This window comes from Vombatus ursinus, unplaced genomic scaffold (genome assembly GCF_900497805.2).
Source record: "Vombatus ursinus unplaced genomic scaffold, bare-nosed wombat genome assembly UNPS02014171.1, whole genome shotgun sequence".
NCBI classification, from domain to species: Eukaryota; Metazoa; Chordata; class Mammalia; order Diprotodontia; family Vombatidae; genus Vombatus; species Vombatus ursinus.
This window is the reverse complement of record NW_020953949.1, coordinates 5867214-5886902: the sequence shown is the minus strand read 5'-3', so window position 1 is coordinate 5886902 and position 19689 is coordinate 5867214. Positions and strand designations below refer to the sequence as shown.

The 19689-nt window shown below is 39.4% G+C and overlaps 1 long non-coding RNA gene across 2 annotated transcripts in view; it reads left to right on the top strand.

The window, feature by feature from the left end:
- Positions 1-19467, top strand: part of LOC114041314 — a 90996-nt gene extending 71529 nt beyond the window's left edge. Inside the window, exon 6 of one of the 2 annotated variants that reach the window (XR_003568911.1) lies at positions 19332-19467. This is a non-coding gene — a long non-coding RNA (uncharacterized LOC114041314). Of the gene's footprint in view, positions 1-1229; positions 1347-19331 lie in introns of those variants that run through there. The other variant, XR_003568908.1, reaches the window with a different exon arrangement.
- The last annotated feature ends 222 nt before the right edge of the window (positions 19468-19689 follow it).

The following is a 19689-nucleotide window of genomic DNA, read 5'->3' as shown; positions in this document are numbered from 1 at the left end:
TCCCAAATGTATGTACTGATGCATTAAATCAATGGTCTGGTCATAGAATAGTATGTCTGGACAATAAGCATTTTTCATACATTTGTTTTTCCTTATGTAGACTGTTAGCCCAATTTATTTTAAGAATAAATAAAATAAATTAAAAGCTCAAGGCAGCTAGGTGGCACAGTGGAAGAGCACTGACCCTGGAGTCAGGAGGATCTGAGTTTAAAGCTGACCTCAGACACTTATTAGCTGTGTGACCCTGGGCAAGTCACTTCACCCCCCATTGCCTCAAAAAAAAAAAAAGATGAGAAAGAAGGAAGGAAGGGGGGGAAAAGAAGAGCTGGGAAATGAAAAGAAGAAAAAAAATCATGGGCTTCACTGAGAAGGCCTTTTAATATTCACGGACTTGATATATTCTGTTCATTATCATCTACAGTGAGGAGCATCTAGAGGACCCTTCTCCATTTCCCATGACACTGGCAAACAGCTTTGGAAAATATACTTCAATCTAATGTTAAAAATCAGAGGATTGTTGAATGGAATTATTTCTGTTGTTGCATTTATCAAGGAGTTTTGTATGATTTTAATATGTCTAAAGGGTATATATAGGGGCAGCTCGGTGGCACAGTGGATATAGCACCGGCCCTGAAGTCAGGAGGACGTGAGTTCAAATCTGGCCTCAGACCAAACACTTGACACTTACTAGCTGTGTGACCCTGGGCAAGTCACTTAATGCCAATTGCCTTAAAAAAAAAAAAAAAAAGAGTGTATATAACCAAGGAGAGCCCAGTCAAGGCTGACAATATTAAAGGAGAAGGCTTTTGTTCTGGCATTGAAAATATTTCCCTAAAGAAGGTATAAACATACCCATTGACAGCACGTTTGAGATAGTTGTGGCCCTGCTAACTTTTCCTTAATAGGATATGCACTATTTCTCCAGCTACTCACTGGCACATGGACCAAAGTCACTGGGGATGATTTTATTGAGTCATGACTAGTCATACACCTGATTCGAACCTTGTAATTGGCCTCTAAAAAATGAAAGCTCAACTACCCTTCTTTCATCCAACAGTCAAGGAATGTCTGAATCAGTTGTGGTATATAAAAAATATGATAGTACTGATGGTCAGTGAGAAATGAGGAAATGGATGATTTCCAAAAGACTTATATGAACTGATGCAGAGTGAAGTAAGCAGAATCAGGATAACTATTTATTTTAAAATTTTAATTCTATTTTATTTCAGTTCCAGATTGTCTCTCTCCCCTACCTCTTCCACTACCCATTGGGAAGAGAAGAAATACAAAATTCATTACAAATATGAAGTCATACGAAACAAATCCAGGAGAACAATGTATAGAATGACAACACTATAAAAATAAACAACTTTGAAAGCTGTAAGAAGTATGATTGATACAATGACTATTCGTGATGCCAGAGGACAAATAATGAAACATACTGTTTATTACAGAGAGATGATGGATTTAAGGTATAGAATTTTATATATATGTATATATATATATATATATACACAGACATATATATGTACATATATATATTTGTGTATGCCAGTGGAAATTTGTTTCGCTTGACTATACATATTCATTATAAGAAATTTTCTTTCTTTTTTATGAGATAGGGGTGGGAGGGATGGAAAATAGGTTTCTTTTCACAGTTAATGTGCCCTTTGGTTTTGGTTAACTGGTTTTTGTTGTTGTTACAAGGGAAGGATCACTGGAGTGGGGGGGGCCAGAGAAGAGGGGACAGGAAGGGGTTGCTATCCACAAATGACTGTGATATAAAAACAGAAGTCATCAATAGAAGAAGGGAAGGGAAGGGAAAAAGGGAAGAGAAAACAAGGGAACGGAAGGGAAGGGAAACCCAGAGCTAAGAGGGACACACAGGGGAAACAAGGAGACACACAGACCGGTTACCTAGAGGAAACTCTATGTGGCTCCATGGCCGGTCCAGTAAACATATGGTCCCAGGAGAGGAGGAACCATAGAGTTGGAAATGGAACAATGGAGTCATTTCTGGACCTGGGCTCTTGGATGTAAGAGGGGGACCTCCTGAATGCTGTAGAATTCCTGAACCAAGCTTCCAGGACACAGTGGAAGAATTTCATGGACAATTCTTAAGTTCTGGACTAACTAGAGGAATTCTAGGCACAAGCAAGAACCAGAGACAAAGAACAGCAAAGAGACAGAGCCAATGTAAGTAAATTGAATTTTAGTGTGTGTAAGGTGGATTTTTATTATTCTTTTTTATAGTTTAGTTCCCAGGCTCCATGGCCATATCAATCTCTAATTTCCAGGTGCTAGATAATATTTCTCACGGTCATGGTTTGTAAACATCTCTAGCACACTTGCGCAGTCAGATGTGGGGGTGATATAATGTACGCCTGCTCTGTGCTAGGTCATGACAATATTGCTAAAGATAACCTGTGAACTTAATGTTGGCAAGATGCCTTCTTTGTCTGTTGCCCTGTAAAGCAAGTGGGCACTGGTCAGTGAGTGGGGAAGTCTTTTGGGATTTGGGTAATGCACAGAGGAATGAATGTACCTGCCTCGATCAGCCCCCATCAAGGCTTGACAGGAATCTATGTTTACCTCAAATGGCCCCCATTGAGGCTTAGGGGACCGGTAAGGAGTTGTAGCTCCTACCATTCTTTCCAGCGTGAGAAGTGTGCTTAGGGAGTGCTGTAGGAATTGGTGCTCCCATTGTCAGCAACCCTCTTGAGAAGGCTAGACTAGAATAAAGTAAGCTTATTTAACCCCTTTGAAACTGTCTTCCTGTCTGACCAGATCAAGAATGAACCTGTTGGAGACTGGAGCCTAAAAAACTCCGGTGCCTCCTATGTTGTTACCGGTCCCTACAGCCTCTATGTGAAGAAACAAAATCAGACTTTGCCCTTTATTAGTACTGTGAGTTATATGGTCTAAACAGGTCTGGGGAAAGGTTAATTCTCTAGTATTTCCAAGTACTTTCCCTTGTCAGGGTGACTTCAACCCCAAGGTAATAAGAACTATAAGTATAGAGGACTATCTCAGTCCCTTAGAGAAATGGGGCTCAGCAGAGAGGAAACCATTTATGGGGTCTGGTGTGTGTCCTTTGAGTTTTTCATTTTGCCAGTAAAATAAAACTTGATGTATTGTTAGTTTGAGAACTTTCATGGGAACTCAGGGCCCTTTCACCTTTTCAAGAAACCTAGGCATATGCCAAATTCTGATGTTACCAGTGAAAACACTGGGTGCGGTCCTTAGCCAGAAAGACTGATCAGTGAGTCCCAAAATTTAATACAATTCTTCTAAACCCTGGAATTCTGGGCCACAGGTTACATATCTATCATTAAGGAACTACCGATAGGTCACCACAGGGGCTGGGGGCTACTATGCTCACTCCCTGTCCTATATCCCAGGCATATGTTTTGAACAGGTTCAGTCTTGCCTCTATTGAGAGGGGTTAAAGGGCTCCCTTTCCTCACAGTTTTTGGCTTGTTAATCCCTCTTCCCACCCCCACCCCCAATCCAGTGGTATGCTGGAGCCAGTTTGAACAGCTCAGCTCCCACTGATTATTACATTTTCAGCATGAGCATTTATACATCAGAAATTAGCAAGTACTAGCAAATCATGACTTGATTTATTGTTTTGTAGATTATCTAGGCTTAAGAAAGTGATAGGAAAAAATGCCAATAATGCAGATCAAACTTTCAAAATGGGTCCTGTATACATATTTTTTTTTCCTGGAAAACTAGTTGTTAAACATTAACCAACACACCCCTGCCCCCACTGAAGCACCTTCAGTAGTGATTTTATTTATGGCTCATATCTAGGGCCTCCTTCAAAAGGAGAAATAAAAAATTCCTCTATACAAATATTATATATTTATATTATATATGAATCTGTCATTCTTTTATTAAAAGATTCATATGTAATATATATATCACTTATAAGTCAGATAATTTATTCCTACACCCCAAAAATTTCCAAACATAAAAGACATTCATAGGCACATATTAACAAAATAGGATTTAATGACTTAATTTACAACTACTATTTACAATCTACTGGGAAGCTGATCTGGTGCCTCATCAAGTAGGCAATTTAATTTTTCACCTTTGTTGGGTCCTATTCAAACAACTCTGTACACTTGACTGCAGCTCCTTCTCTTGTTGGTGGCCATCATTTTCTCCATCATGGAAGCTTTCCTTACTGTCAGTCACTTCCTCTCTAGTAGATACTGTCAGATTTTTTTTCAACATAGTGATAAGTTTTGTTGAATTTTTATTCTCTTCTTTTTTCTTTCTTTTTCTTTATTCTTTTATTTCTTTATTCTTTTTTATTCTATTCATTTTCCCCACCTACCAACTGCCACAATGTTGCCCATGAGCTTACAGCCGTGCCATTACTTCTGTGTCTGTTTTGTTTATACTTTGCTGCATTTAAGAAAGGGAGATTAGAGATTGCTACAACCTTGCTAGCTTTGAAAGATCAGGAGAGCAAGCCACCAGAAGTTCAGAAACTAAAGTCCATGCTGGGATTTGCTGGAAGCTAGGTAATGAAGAGTGAGGTACTCAGTAATGGGGCTTGACCTCATCCAGCAGGTATTTTGTATTTTAAAGTGAACTTGGTGGAACCAATATTATCTAGAAACAATGTTAGGTCTGAGCCCACTCTCCCCAGGGACTGAGATTATACCCCCAAATATTTTTTGTTGTGTTTTTTTGTTTTTTTTTTGCTGAGGCAGTTGCAGTTAAGTGACTTGCCCAGGCTCACACAGCTAGTAAGTGTTATGTGAGGCCAGATTTGAACTCAGGTCCTCCTGACTCCAGGGCCAGTGCTGTATCCACTGTGCCACCTAGCTGCCTCTGCCCCCAAATATTTTGGGGAAATGTTTGTATTGTCTGTTCTTGTTTTATCTTAGCAGCAAATATCCCTTTATAAATGCTAATTAATGCTAATTAATTAAATTTGACTCGGTCATTAATCTCTGGCAACTAGAAATGGGGGAAACATACCAGAGTGAGGACTTGAGCCAATAACCATCTTTGTTCTGGGAGAGTGAGTCCAGACTTATTGCTACATTTTATGTTATTTTATTTTGTCATTTTTTTCAAACATTTTACTTTTTCAATTGCATGTAAATTTTTTTAATATTTGTTTTTTTAAATTTTGAGCTCCAAATTCTCTCCCTCCCTCCACTCCTTCCTCATTGAGAAAGCCATCAATTTGATATAGGTTATACATGTGCAGTCATGAAAAACATATTTCCATATCGGTCATGTTGTAAGAGAAAATACAGACAAATCACCCTCCCCCCCCGAAAAAGAAAAATAGTTTTAAAAAAAAAGTATGCTTCAATCTACATTCAGACTCCATCAGTTCTTTTTCTGTAGGTGGATAGCATTTTTTCATCATGAGTCCTTTGAAATTGTCTTGTATAATTGTACTGCTGAGAATAGCTAAGTCATTCACAATTGATCATCATACGATATTGTTGTTACTGTGTACAATGTTCTCCTGTATTGCTACATTTTAAAAAATTCTTTGTTACAAGAGATGATTCTTTGGGAGGGGAGGGGAAGGGAGGAATGTGGGGAAAATCTAGCTATTAGAAAGAAAACAAAAGATATCTATAAAGTCTTTAATAAGAAGATATATTCTACTATAAAAAATTCTTTTCAAAAGGCTTTCTGTTCCCTTCTCATGTTTTTGTTTTGTTTTGTTTTGTTTTAATCAAGGATACCGTTGAATACACGAGCAGATCACTTTGTAAGGATGGGAAATTAGGCACACGTGTCCATTTGGAGCCATTGTCCATTTCTTTGGGGAGGAGCGAGAGTGATAATATTGTCCCTTATTTTTTCCCTATCTTTTGATATCTTCCTCTCCTTGAGATACCTTACAAAATGATTCACCGATGCTTTTTTGGATGGCCTCCAACGCAGATTTTCTCAGTATGTCTCTGGTCTGGCTCAGCCGCTCTTCGTGACTCCTTGCTCTTTTTAAAGTACCATTTTCGTTTCTTTGTGTAGCGTACGAGGGACTTGAGCTGTTGGGGTTCACCGGTCACTGGGAATGAAAATAGACTGTTATAGAAACATGTATTCCATTTTACGTCATTTGTTGGCCTCCTGCTGAGATGACTGGGGGGGAGCTGGAGTAGAGCAGCATCTGGTGGGCAAAATAGATATTACACTCACTCACTGGTTACTGCATAGATACTAAGTCAGGGGTTCTTAACCTGAGGTTCATGAACTTGGTTTTCAAAATATTTTGATAACTTTACTTCAATATAGTTGACTTCTTTTGTAATCCTATGTATTATATTTTATGTATTTTTTAAAAATTATTCTGAGAAGGGATTCATAGGCTTTAGGGGTCCAAGATACCAAAAAAGTTGGAGAACTTCTACTGATTAGTCCTAAACACCAGAGATCAGAGAAAGAAGAAAAGGACCCATATTTGCCAAAATATTTGTAGCAGCTTTTTTTCTGTAATCTCAAAGAACTAGCAAACACCTATTGAGAAATTATGGAATATCAGCGTAATGGAATGCTATTGTGCTATAAGAAATGATGAAAAGGATGAGTTTAAAGATACATAAGAAGACTCGTATAAACTAGTGCAAAGTGAAGTGAGCAGAACCAGGAGAACAATTTATACAATAACAACAACACAATAGAGACCAACATCTTTAAAAGACTTAAGAATTCTGATCAATGTAATGGCCAACCACTATGGACTGGTGATGAAGCACATGTCTGTCCTCTGACCCAAAATGCAGAATAGCATATACATTGTCAGGCATAGCCACTCTGAGAATTTGTTTTAATCAACTGTGAGTATTTGATACAAGGGAAAAGCAAAGCAATATAATTAACATAAGGAGAGTCTGCCATCCTGTAGGCTTGAGGAAGACACATATGAGCTGAAACAGACTGATGGTGTTACAACACTTTGAGTATTATATATAGCCTATACCACCGTCACAAATGTAATTGGTGCTCTATGACAAGAATGTATATTTCTAGAAATAGAGAAAACTAATGCATAGAGATAAACCTGACACAAATATAAATTCTTCATTGTTTTCTTTTCAAACTCCACTTTGTGGAGATATAGCATACCAATCCTCCAGTCAATATCCATTGTTGTAACCATCATTGAAAACCAATCTTTTGCATCTTTGGCAACAAATGTAATACACAAGGACTGGAATATATTAAAAGACAGTGGCACCATGACATAAAATGTAGTTGCTGCCAACACAATGATTCTATGATTACTGTGGTGCAAAGTTCAATTCTTTTTTGAATTTTTTTTTAATTCTTTTTTTGTTTTTGTTTTTGTTTTTGTTTTTTGGTTAGGCAATGGGGTTAAGTGACTTGCCTAGGGTCACACAGCTAGTAAGTGTAATCTGTCTGAGGCTGGATTTGAACTCAGGTCCTCCTGAATACAGGGCTGATGCTCTAGCCACTGTGCCACCTAGCTGTCCCCTTTTTTGAATTTTTTCAACCCCCAAGATATCAGGATATGTACAAATGCTCAGGTCTTCTGTTCATTTCTCATAATGCATTCATGCATTGGGAGTATTCAGATTTCCTAATCCCACATCAGCTCTAATTCTATTTTATAATTATAATTGAAATGGTTTATCTAAAATCTTCAGTCTTCATCTTTCAACTGTTAGCTAACTGGCATGAGTAAATAAGCCTGTGGGCATGAATTTTCCTGAATTGTAGGCCCTAGTGACTATAATGCTCATTAAGGTAAATGTGTATTGACTTGGCTTAGAGCAACAGTTCCTAACCAGGAGACCATGGACTTGTTTTTTTTTTTAATATTTTAATAATTATGTTTAAATATAATTTATTTCCTTTATAATCCTTTATATTTTATTTTATGAAATTAAAAATATTATCCTGTGTAGGAGTCCATAACTCAAATAAATTAAGAACTCCTTTTTGCACTTTAGAGGTTTTTGTCAAGTTTTTCATAGAATTTCTCTACTTATTCAACTTTTTCAGCATATGTTGGGATGTATGTTGCAATTATTTTCATTGGAATCTTCTTTGTGAAAATATTGTAAGATTAGATGCTTAAACAAACCACGAAAATGTATTTCTTGTTGCCTTTGGGTACAAGATGAAACCAACTCTTTCATTTGCTTTTTGTGATAGCATCACTATGTACTAGGGTTCCTCATTCCATGCCATGTGAGTGAGGCTATTTTTTTCCCTCTGAAAGGCAACAAAACTTTCCTGGGGCAGCTTCCTGGTAGTCTCTGAGCATGTTAACCTGGCTTCCTGGTTGTTTGAGTGCATAAAAAGACCCATCCACATGAAGTCAGGGCTTTTTAGACTTGGCAAATATGCTAGGACCTGAAAGTCACCAGACCCTTCCTTGCTCCCAGACCCATATTTGCAAGTGAGGGGACTGTATCTACCCAATCGAAGTGCTGTAGTATCCTAACTGAATATACTGTTAAACTAAGTAAAGCTCCTTTTGTTAACTGCTGATTGACCTCATCTTGTTCCAATATCTAATCTAAACTAAAAGGGAACTGGCCTGGGTCAGGCCCACCACTTACTCTTCCTTCTCCAGGGAAAACCTATGAACCAAACTTCCATTTACCTCCAGCTTTCTTTTGTATTCTAGTTTCACTTATCACAAGAATATTAACATTCATATGATTCAGTTCTTTCAGTAGTATGTCAATTTGTTCATCACTATCAATCAGTCGATAAACAATCAATCAATAAATATTTATTTAGTGCCTACTGTGTACTAGGCACTCTGCTAAACACTAGTCAACAGTATCATGTTTAGATCATTTTCAGCTAAATTAATATTTATACACCATCTGAAAACTCTTCTTTGCACCATCCTCTGCCTCTTTCCTGTTACTACTCCGCCACAGTCATTTGTGAAGGTGAAATAGGGTTCATAGGACTGAGAGCAGGTTTCTTTTTTAATTTTTCTCTGTTTTGTGGGTTGCCATGCCCAAATAAGTTATCACCTGGTGGCCCTCTTACTATTGCTGACTCCTACTTGGCTTAGTTTGGTTCTTACATAGCAGATTTCGTAAGTTATTAGAAAAATAACTTAAAAAAAAAAAGAACTGGGCATAGTGGTACACACCTGTAGTCCCTGCTGTTGTGGAGGCTAAGGCTGGTGGGTTACTTGAGTTCAGGAGTTCTAACAGGGTGCCCACAACAAATCCACCCTCAAGTATGAGCCTCTGGGAGCAAAGGACCACCAGGTTTCCTTTGGAGAGACATATTGGCCCAGGATGGAAAAATGGAGGTTAAAGATTCCATGTCAGTCAGTACTGGAATGAGATGCATGAATAGCTGCCTCTTCTAGTTTGGTGAGATAAGAGGAAGTGGAAAGGGAAGGGGCAGGAGAAAAGGAAGAGGAAAAGAAGCTTTGATGGAGTGATAGGACCTTCTAGAGCTTGTGTTCTGTAAGCATAGGCTTTGAGAATCCAGTGTCATGAATTCCTAATATGAGGCATCAGACTGGGATTTTTTAATATCCCCATTTACTTTGAGTGATACTTACTTGTATGACCTACAGGATCACAGAATTCCAAAATCTCATCATCATTGGAATATGAGCCATCTAATACAACCTGTATCTAAATAGTTTTCTTGCTCTTCAATATCCTAAACAAACAGTTGTTCAATTTCCACTTAAAGATGTTCAATGAGAAGTCATCCTGAGCTAGTTCCCATCATCCCAGTCCTGTATCTCTTGATGTTGCATGGTTTATTTAAGTTATTCCTAAATCATGCTACAAAGAACTGAACATAACAGCCAAGATGTTGTCTGACCAAGGTGGAGGACAGCATCATGGTCACCTCCCTCACACTGAACGTTGTGGCTCTCTTAATGCAGTCTGTGACCCCTTCACCTCTTTTTGGCTGCCATGATGCACTGTTGGTTCATACTGAGGATGTTGAAATTCTCAAATGGATATATGACCTCTTCAATTTGAATATTCTTTCCAACAATGCAGGTTGCAAGCTGCCTGCCCTTCCTATGTGACTTTGTTTATGTCCTTCCATAAAGTCATCCCAGAAGGTTTACTCAACATGCTTGAGTTCTTCCTTGCTTTCTCCTGTCATCAGGAGGCAAGAGGATGCTAGTGAAATATTAGGGATATCCATGTGTTATTTCTCATTCTTCCCATGTGGCCAGTCCATTTTCTTTTTCAAGTAGAAATTTGCTTTCCTTTACTCTAGTTCTTCAAAGTTCCGTATTTGTTTTAGGTTGTAGCCTTGATCACATACCTCTCATTGCTTCCTGTGAGATACTCATGTGACCTGTGACTGAGGAGACATTTTTTCATAAGGGAGCTTCTTTTCTTAACATACATGAATGTGAATTCATACAAGGAACAGGTCTGATCCCAAAGACAGGGAGATTAGGCTTTCTCTCAAACTTTCTGAGCTCCTATATATATGCCTCACTACCATGATACATAAACACATGTGTGTGATATATTCCAGCCCAGTCTTCCCATAGACACTGTGTCTATTTGTGCAAGAGTGCACCCCAGGTTTATGGGGAGAATGTTTTGTACCAACTGTTCTTACTATACCGTTTTAATAAATGCCTTTTCTGAGAGCAAATTAAATCTACTGGCTTACCATTAATGGAAAGCACATCTGTAGGGGGCTCATGAGCTATAGTAACCATTCTTAAGTTTACGTTTAGAACCTGGAGAAGCAGGCTCTCTCTGAGGACCCAACCTATGAGTGTGAAGGCAGGAAGGATACACATCTACCTGAAATTCCTGGTATCACAAGGCCTAGCAGAAGTTATTTTTCTCTTCAGAGTCCTTAAGTAGCTTCCATTCAGTATAGCATCTCTGCTAGGTGGTCTGCTCAGCTTGCTTCCCAAGGTTTCCTCCCCTCCTCAGCTTAACTTTTTGATTGCCAGAGATCCCACATCTTATTTATTTATTTATTTATTTTTAGTTTTCAACATTCGCTTCCACAAAATTTTGAGTTCCAAATTTTCTCCCCATCTCTCCGCTCCCCCCACCCCAAGACAGCGTGCATTCTAAATACCCCTTCCCCCAATCTGCTCTCCCTTCTATCCATCCCCCTTCTCTTATCCCCTTCCCCTTCTATTTTCTTGTAGGGCAGGATAGAGTTCTATACCCCATTGCCTGTGTATCTTATTTCCCAGTTGCATGTCAAAACAACTTTTAACATTTGCTTTTAAAACTCTGAGTTCCAAATTCAGAGATCTCACATCTTAAAGCTGTGTCTTCCCTTGGGTGACTATCTCTGTATCTGTGTCTGTCTGAGTTGTGCATCCCTTCTCCCTGCTGGATTCAATGTCTCCCACCAGTCCAGTAGCTCCAGTGACATGGCCAATAGGGGAAGTGGGAAAGGAGGCAAAGGAGGAACAATTCCCTCCACCACCTCACTGCCCTCTGGTACAACTGCCTCCAACTTGCAAACATGAACTTAAATTCTTCTAAGAGCTGCTTCTTTAATTTACAGGCCTAAGGGCTATGACTGATTCTTTCAGCCAGTCACAAAATGTTTCTTGGCTTTTATCCAATGGCCAAGCCTCTGTAATCCTCTCAAGTTGAATAATTGCTTCATGTTTTGGGGAGGGGGAGGGTCGATAGGAAAACTCCCCAACACCTGCTTCTGTGACTACATCAACTGGGAGGGTTCTTTTTCTCCTTACATATTCTTAGCATTCTCCTGCGGTGTTTCTACCCTGAAGGCACCAAAGGAAACAGAAGTATGTGGCTTGTGTAGCTTCAGGGGTTTAGCATACGTGGATTTGCCAAAAAGGTCATGTAATTTTGTGTTACTGCCAAGCATTTAAAACAAAGTCACAGATGATTGCTTTACGCAAACACTCTAAAAGAGGCCTGGGAATAGACCCTTGGGAAGCCCTCCTAAGACAGTAGGGATAGTGGGATTGCTGCATTGCATGGCCTCAGGACCAGGATCTGCACAGGGGGCGTGTCTGAGCCATCAGAAATACCCTCCAGGGACCAGAGGACTTCATGTGTCACCTAAAAAGAAGAAACTAGGTGAACGTTGTCTCTCCAGGAGTCAAGAAAGGAATAGGCCACCCAGCAAATGAGAAGACTGTTCCTTTATGTGGTTACTGCAGATGCCTGCCAGCAAGAGGCCTTTGGGTAGGCCTGTTACTCTGGCAGAAGTGAAATTGAAAACTTAGATCTTAACAGGAACTGGCTACAATCACTGGGGAGCTGGGATTTCAGACCTTGCTGATGATGTCAGGTTTACAGCCACTCAGGAGTTTTAATGTCATATCTTTTATTTTCAGTTTCATTCAGTAATTGTATTCTGGTTGGTTTTTTTTTTTTTCAGTAAGTATATTCTGATCTATCATGTATAACCCTTAAGATCACAGAAAGTTGGGAAGGTAATAAGAATCTTAGTAGGAAGGGGGCACTGAACCATTCCAGTAAAGTTATGATGATGTAAATGATATACTTACTTCTTCCCCTTCCCCAAAGTCCACCAGAGGTAAACAAATCAATGAGCCCTTAAAAAAGGGAGGAAAATGTCTTTAGGTGTTCAGCTCCCCAAATCCCCAAGGTTCTTCTTCTTCTGTCCTTGAAGAAGCTTCTGGTCAGTCATTCATTTAGTTTGGGTACCAAAGGAAAAAGAGAAACAGAAAGAGACAGAGGAAAAGACATTTTTCCCAATCTCTTTTGTACAATAAAAAGTGTGCAGCTATAGTGTGGATTACCTGTATAACATCAATGTAGAGGGTTGGTCAGATTGAAGAAAATTTCCCAGACATGGGATAGGGCCAAGTCATATGGAGATTTTCATGATTCTCATAATTCAGAGTGGTATTCCATTTCCTTTTTTCTCTAGATTAAATTCTGAATCTGGCTACCAAGAGCAAATAAACCTACGTATCCATGCAGTAATGTTAGAAAGGGAAAGGATCTCTTTGGTAAAAATTAGAGAAACTTTGTTTAAAAAACAAAGGAGATATATATATATATTTATATACATACATACATACATACATACATACACACACAGACACAGATATTTGACATATATGAATTATAGTATGTATATGTATATATATATTGTGTGAGCATATGTATATAAATGAATTGTGTGTGTATAAGATGTATATGCCTATATAAGATATGTATGTTTATGTGAGTTGTCTTGAGGGATAGACACCTAGCTTGCAGGAAGGCATAGATAAATAAATATAGTCTGAGATTTGAACTGCCTCTGATGGGAGGAGGAGAGCCAATATGGCGGCTGGGGTGGGGGGAGTGGATGGGCAGGCAAGCCCGTGAGCCCCATGAGTCTGAATGGTAGGTATTCTTTTCTTCATTCTTCAAGAAGAGAACTGGACTGTGATTATAAATTATATCTATAGGCCCCCCTAAATATTGTTGACCTAAGGGTCCAAGAAGTTCAAACAAAAAGACACTTTCCTGATTGGTTCCTCAAGGCATACCCACAGGCTTAGCTCCTATGAATGATACCCACAGGCTTAAGTCCTGTTACACCCACAGGCTTAACTCCTTCCCACTACATGCTACTTACACAAAATACCATCACAAATAGTGAATGGTGATTGAACCTTTTTATCCACGCAAACCACAAATAGAATTGGAGAAGTTATACAGATGGGAGTGATTTGGGATCTCACTAAAGGAGATATCTCCCAAAATCTTTAGGAAGCCAGCTAGAAATCAGAGACATGCTAAAGAGCCAGCTTCCCCGACATGTCTATGGCATCTAAAATCCTTCTCTCCATGTATCTCTCCTCAGAGAAATTCTGGAACAGATGTTCTGTCTCTCTCTCTCTCTCTCTCTCTCTCTCTCTCTCTCTCTCTCTCTCCCTCTCTTATTTTTTTTTTTTTCAGATGTCCTCTCAAAGCAGAAAAGTATTTCTTAGGGGCAGCTAGGTGGTGCAGTGGATAAAGCTCTGGCCCTAGAGTCAGAAGGATTTGAGTTCAAATCCAACCTCAGATAGTTGACACTTACTAACTGTGTGACCCTGGGCAAGTCACTTAACCCTGATTGCCTCATCAAAAAGCAAAAAAAAGACAAAAAACTATCCCTTCTACAAAGCTCTTGTATACAATCCTCCACTCAAGTTGACACAGAGTATTGAGTTAGCATTCTCTCCACCAACTAGGAGAGTCCTATACAAAATGCTCCAAGTTTGACTGGAAACATGGGTTATATGTATAAATTTACAATAATAATAATAATAATAATAATTAATTACATAATAAATATATACAAAACCAAATGTCCTCCCATTACATATATATATAGACATACGTATATAAATATGTATTTCATATATTACACTATCTTACTGGTTAATTAATTATATTATACATGGGTAGTATGATATGTATCTACACATATATACCCATATGTATATATATACACACATGTATATATGCACAGATATAATATATATGTCTATATATATGTGGTCCCCTTCTCCAGAAGAGAAGGGGCTTTTTTCTTTGGAGTTCATGCTGTTTCTCTCTGAGTGCAGCATCTCTGCTGTGAGGTTTGTTCAGTTTGGCTCTCTGCTGCTTCTCCTCTCTGCAGCTTGACTCATAACTGCCAGGAATACTTCTCTCCTCAATCTCCTCTGCTTTCAGAAGTCTCATTTCTTGGAGCTTCTTTCTGTTCCTGTGTGTGTGCATGTGTGATGCCTGCATGTTTTTTTGTTTTTGTTTTTGTTTGTTTGTGTATATGTGTCCATAAACATCTTTTTTCGGGGGGGGGGCTAAGCAGTGGGGTTAAGTGACTTGCCCAGGGTCACACAGCTAGTAAGTGTTATGTATCTGAGGCCAGATTTGAACTCAGGTCCTCCTGACTCCAAGGCCCTTGCTCTATTCACTGCTCCACCTAACTGCTCCCATAAACATCTTTATCTCCCTGGTAAGTGCATCTTAACTCTGCCTCAAACTGATGAACTCTTGAACTGTTAGATAGCTTGGCAGGCTTAGCTTTTTTAAGTCTTTCAAAGCATGGCCAAACTTTACCCAACAAATACCTACTTGCTTTGGCATCTCAATCAGAGAATTTCTTCATATTTCATAAAGGTATTGCAGGGAATTGACAGGTCTTTGCATTTTGTTAGCATACTAATACCTGATTATCTGTGTTATCTGGCCCTTACTTAAGTGATTACATCAACCGGGTGGAGAACGGAGAAGTGAAAACCAAATGTCCTCCCATTACGTATATATGTAGGCATACATACATAAATATGTATTTCATATATTACACTGTCTTACTGGTTAATTAATTTATTGAGTGCCTTCCTTTCTGTAGACTTGCAGAAAAACAAACAGAATTCAAGAATCAGGTATAGGATGCCCTGTCACTATGGCATCTCCATTGTTACCTGGATCACTCATCAAATTCATCCAATCTCTACCACTATCACAATAATCTTGACATTTTCAACCCTAGACGAAACAAGGTGAGACAGAACCTGAGCTGATGTCTAAAGCACTGGACAACTGGGAACCAGGGAACCCAGGCTGGTCTATTCCTACCAGAGATAAGCAAGAGACCCAGAAGCAGAGGGGCCCCAGAAAGGTTCCTGCCATACAAATATTAGGATCAATCAAGGGGACCTCAGAGCTAGAGCAGCCAGAGCTTGGAGGACCACAGGGCGACTTTTGTAGAGATGGCAAGATGAGTCGTTTCGTCCTGCCCACTGACCTGCCTTTTCACCTCCAGTGCTCATGCAAGGCAGGTACTTGTGTGGATGAAAGGATGTTTGCAACTTAAATCATTTTATAGATAAGAAAAAATGAACCCCAGAGTAAACTCCTAAGGTCAGGCAGCCTCAGCTGCAGAGCTAGGCTTCAGATCTAGTTGTCTTCAAATCTATGCTTTTTCTACTCCCTTGGGTCCAACGCATGATTACCACTTATTAAGTGTATTACCTTAAGTACATCCTTCCTATTCTCTAGGCCTCAATTTCTCCACCTATAAAATTAGGGTAATAATACTGGCATTATCCATCTCATAGGGTATTGTGACAGAAGCACTAAAGCAGGGGTGGGGAACCTGTGGCCTCAAGGCCACATGTGTGGCCCTCTAGGTCCTCAAGTGCTGCCCCTTGGCTGAATCCAAACTCCACAGAACAAATCCCCTTCATAAAAGGATTTGTTCTGTAAAACTTGGATTCAGTCAAAAGGCTGCACCCAAGGACCTAGAAGGCCACATGTGGCCTAGAGGCCCCAGGTTCCCCAACCTTGCGCTACAGAAATATGATATAGTAGGATTTTCTGTCTGCTTGCCACCAAAATTAAATTTAGCCAACATCAATAAGTACATATATATTGAAGGCAAGGCAGTATCCTGGGGGATAGGAATTCAAAGATGAAAAAAGGCACAGACTCTCCCTTCAAAGAGCTGATAGTCTAAGGTGAAGGTGAAGGTAGGAGCTAGAAAGATTCTGCCAAACACAATGTATACCACCCCCTATGGCTTAGCTCAGAGCCTGAAGAAGCTTGATGTTGACCACACATACATAATAGATACTGGGATCTGAAGCAAAGAATTGAGAAAAAAGGTAATTCCTTTTTTAAAAAAAATTAATTTATTTTTAGTTTTCAACAATCACTTCCATAAGCTTTTGAGTTTTAAAATTTCTCCCCCTCCCTCCCCACCCTCCTCCCCAAGACGACATGCAATCTGACATAGGCTCTACATACACATTCCTATGAAATATATTTTCACATTAGTCATGTTGTGAAGAAGAATTAGAACCAGTAGGAGGAACCACCAGAAAGAGGAATCAAAACAAAACAGAAGGGAAAAAAGAGCAAATAGTATGCTTCAATCTGCATTCAGACTCCATAGTACTTTCTCTGGGTGTGGATAGCATTTTCCATCATGAGACCTTTGGAGATGTCTTAGATCCTTGCATTGCTGAGAAGAGCTAAGTCTGTCAAAATTAGTCATCGCACAACGTGGCTATTACTGTGCACAATGTTCTCCTGGTTCTGCTCACTTCACTCAGCATCGGTCCATACAAATCTTTCCAGGTTTTTCTGAAGTCTTACTGCTCATCATTTCATATAGCACAATAGTATTACATTACATTCATATACCACAACTTGTTCAGCCATTCCTCAATTCTTGGGCATTCCCTCAATTTCCTATTCTTAAGGCAATTCCTTGAAGCATCTCCATGTTGGGATTTTTTGTTCTTTTTGCTTTCTTGCCCCTAGATTCCTTCTTCTACCCGGAAAATAAAAAAGAATTCAGGGCTTGAGAAAGTGGGGGACCTCAGACTATGATAGCCTCTGGTATTTTGTTGAAAGGGCAGTCCTTGTTTCAGAGGAACCTGAGAAGACCTCTATGAACTGATACAGAGTGAAGTCAGCAGAATCAGGAGAACAATTTATGCAATGCCAACAACATTATAGGAAAAAACAACTTTGAAAGACTTTCTAACGCTGATCAATGCAATAATAAACCACAATTCCAGGAGACTGAAGATGAAGCATGCTATTTATCTCCTGCCAAAGAAGTGATGGATTTAAAATACAGCATGAGACAGACATTTTTGGACATGGCCAATGTGGGATTTTGTTTTGCTGAACTCTGCATATTTGTTATAAAGATTTTCTTTTTCTTTTTTTAAAGTTTTGTTTAGTTGAAAGGGGGAATTAGAGGGAGAGAAAATAAATGCTTGTAAAAAAATTAAATTAAGCTAAAGTGCAGCAAATCCATTTTTTTTTAAAGAAAAGGCAGTCCTATTCTAAGTGGGTATAGTTTGGCATGAATTAATAAGCTTTAAGTCAGGTAGAAGCTGGTTGAGGTTAAAAAATAGACTTATTCGCTTAACCCCAGTTGTCTTACAAAAAAAAAAAAACTCATTGCCTCTGGGCACTTCATAGAAAAATGGTTATTCTGTGCTAGGCTCATAGGCACAAGGCTCTCCTATTAGAAAGGAAAAGTCCAGCACAGCCAAGGCTCTTTGGACCAACAAACTCTTCTGTGGCAAAGGAAACAGCTAAGGGTTTTTTTTTTCTGTAGTCTAACACTAGGTATAGGACGCCCCTACCTTTCTAAAACAGCTGAAACTTAAGCCTCTTGGCTCTAAGTGAAAGAAGACATGGCAGAGCCCACTCCTCTTCCTCTTATGAAGAAAAAGTATTACCTTTGCTAAAGCCAGAAGCTGGGAACAGTTCATAAGATGAGAGAGCTACACTTTGCAGTGACTGCTTGGTCAGCAGAGAAGTAGCAAGAGCAGTTATTAGAGACAGGGACGGAATGGTGGTGGCAGAGAACACACGTTATGCTCACACCCCCCTGACATTCCTGCCAGAATAGATGGAGAAGGGGATCTGTCTGGCTTTGAGATATCAAGGCGCTTGGGACCAATGTCAGGGATTGCGACAGGGAGAAGTAGGGTCAGTACTAGGAATGGCGGGATGATTGGAGCCAATGTCAGGGCAATAACTCTACGTACACCAGACCAGAATCAGACTAACAAGCTCATAAGGAGTAGAAGAAATCGGTAGCCCTGCAGTTCCTTGGCTGCATATTTCCTATGTATATGCCTTCCATGGGTATTCTCTAAATGTGTCCAGTCTTCCTACTGGTAGTATGTGTAGTTGTGAGAAAATGTGTTCCAGGTTCATGGAAGAAATATGCTATTGCCATGTTTTTACTATGCTATTTCATTGTGTGCCTTTGCGCGGAACTAATTGGGTCCTCTGGCTAACTAATAAATGTATCTATGTTGGTGAAGGTTTGTAAGCTGTGAGCTTTTTGAGTGGATGTGGATCCATAGAGTACCTTAAACTGGAGACAGCCTATCTGGTGTTGAGGGGTGGGAGGTGGAAGGGAGAGAGAGCTCATCCAAGTGCTACACAAATATAAAATAAATTAAATTAAAAATTAAGAATTGTAAGTTAATTATTAAAAATTAATTAATATACTTTAAATTTTAATTATAAAATTAAATATTAAAATTTTAAAATATAAAATGAAATTGATGTTGATAAATGCGAAGGAGTGGTCAAACAGAGAGGCTTGAGAAAGCCAAATTCCAACTGGAGGTGAGAGGAAGGAAAGATCAGAAATCTGTGCTAAGCATGGAGGTCTGCTTGCTTGAATGCATGAGAGCATGAAAGGCATGAGAGGGTAAGAGGAACTCGTAGGTGCTAGAGTATATTGGAGTTTGACTTGGAATTTTGTATTGGAAGGGGAGCAATGCTAAGATAAAATTGGAAATGTAGGTAGGAATCAGATTGTGGAGAGCCTTGAATATCAGGCTAAGGAGTTTGTACTTTGTTCCATAGGTTATACTTTGTTCCATAGGAAGTCATTGAAGGTCTTTGAGAGTATGGGAGTGACCTAGACAGAGCTATATATTAGCATGATTAATCCAGCACCTGGTGAAAGACAGATTAAAGGAAAGAGAGCCGAGCACCAGGATAAACATGCAGGAGGTAAGTTGACCAATAAAGACTCTTTCTTTCCTTTTCCCTTTGTCTATGCTGTCCAGTAATTCACATAGTCAGGCTGTGGCCAGGAGCAAGTGTCAGGGGTGATGGGACTGGGAGGTTGCTAAAGCTGAAGGAAGATAGAAAGAGTTGCTGCACTTCTGATCTTGTCCAGCAGGTGGAAGCAGAGAGCTACCTACCACTCTGAGGACAT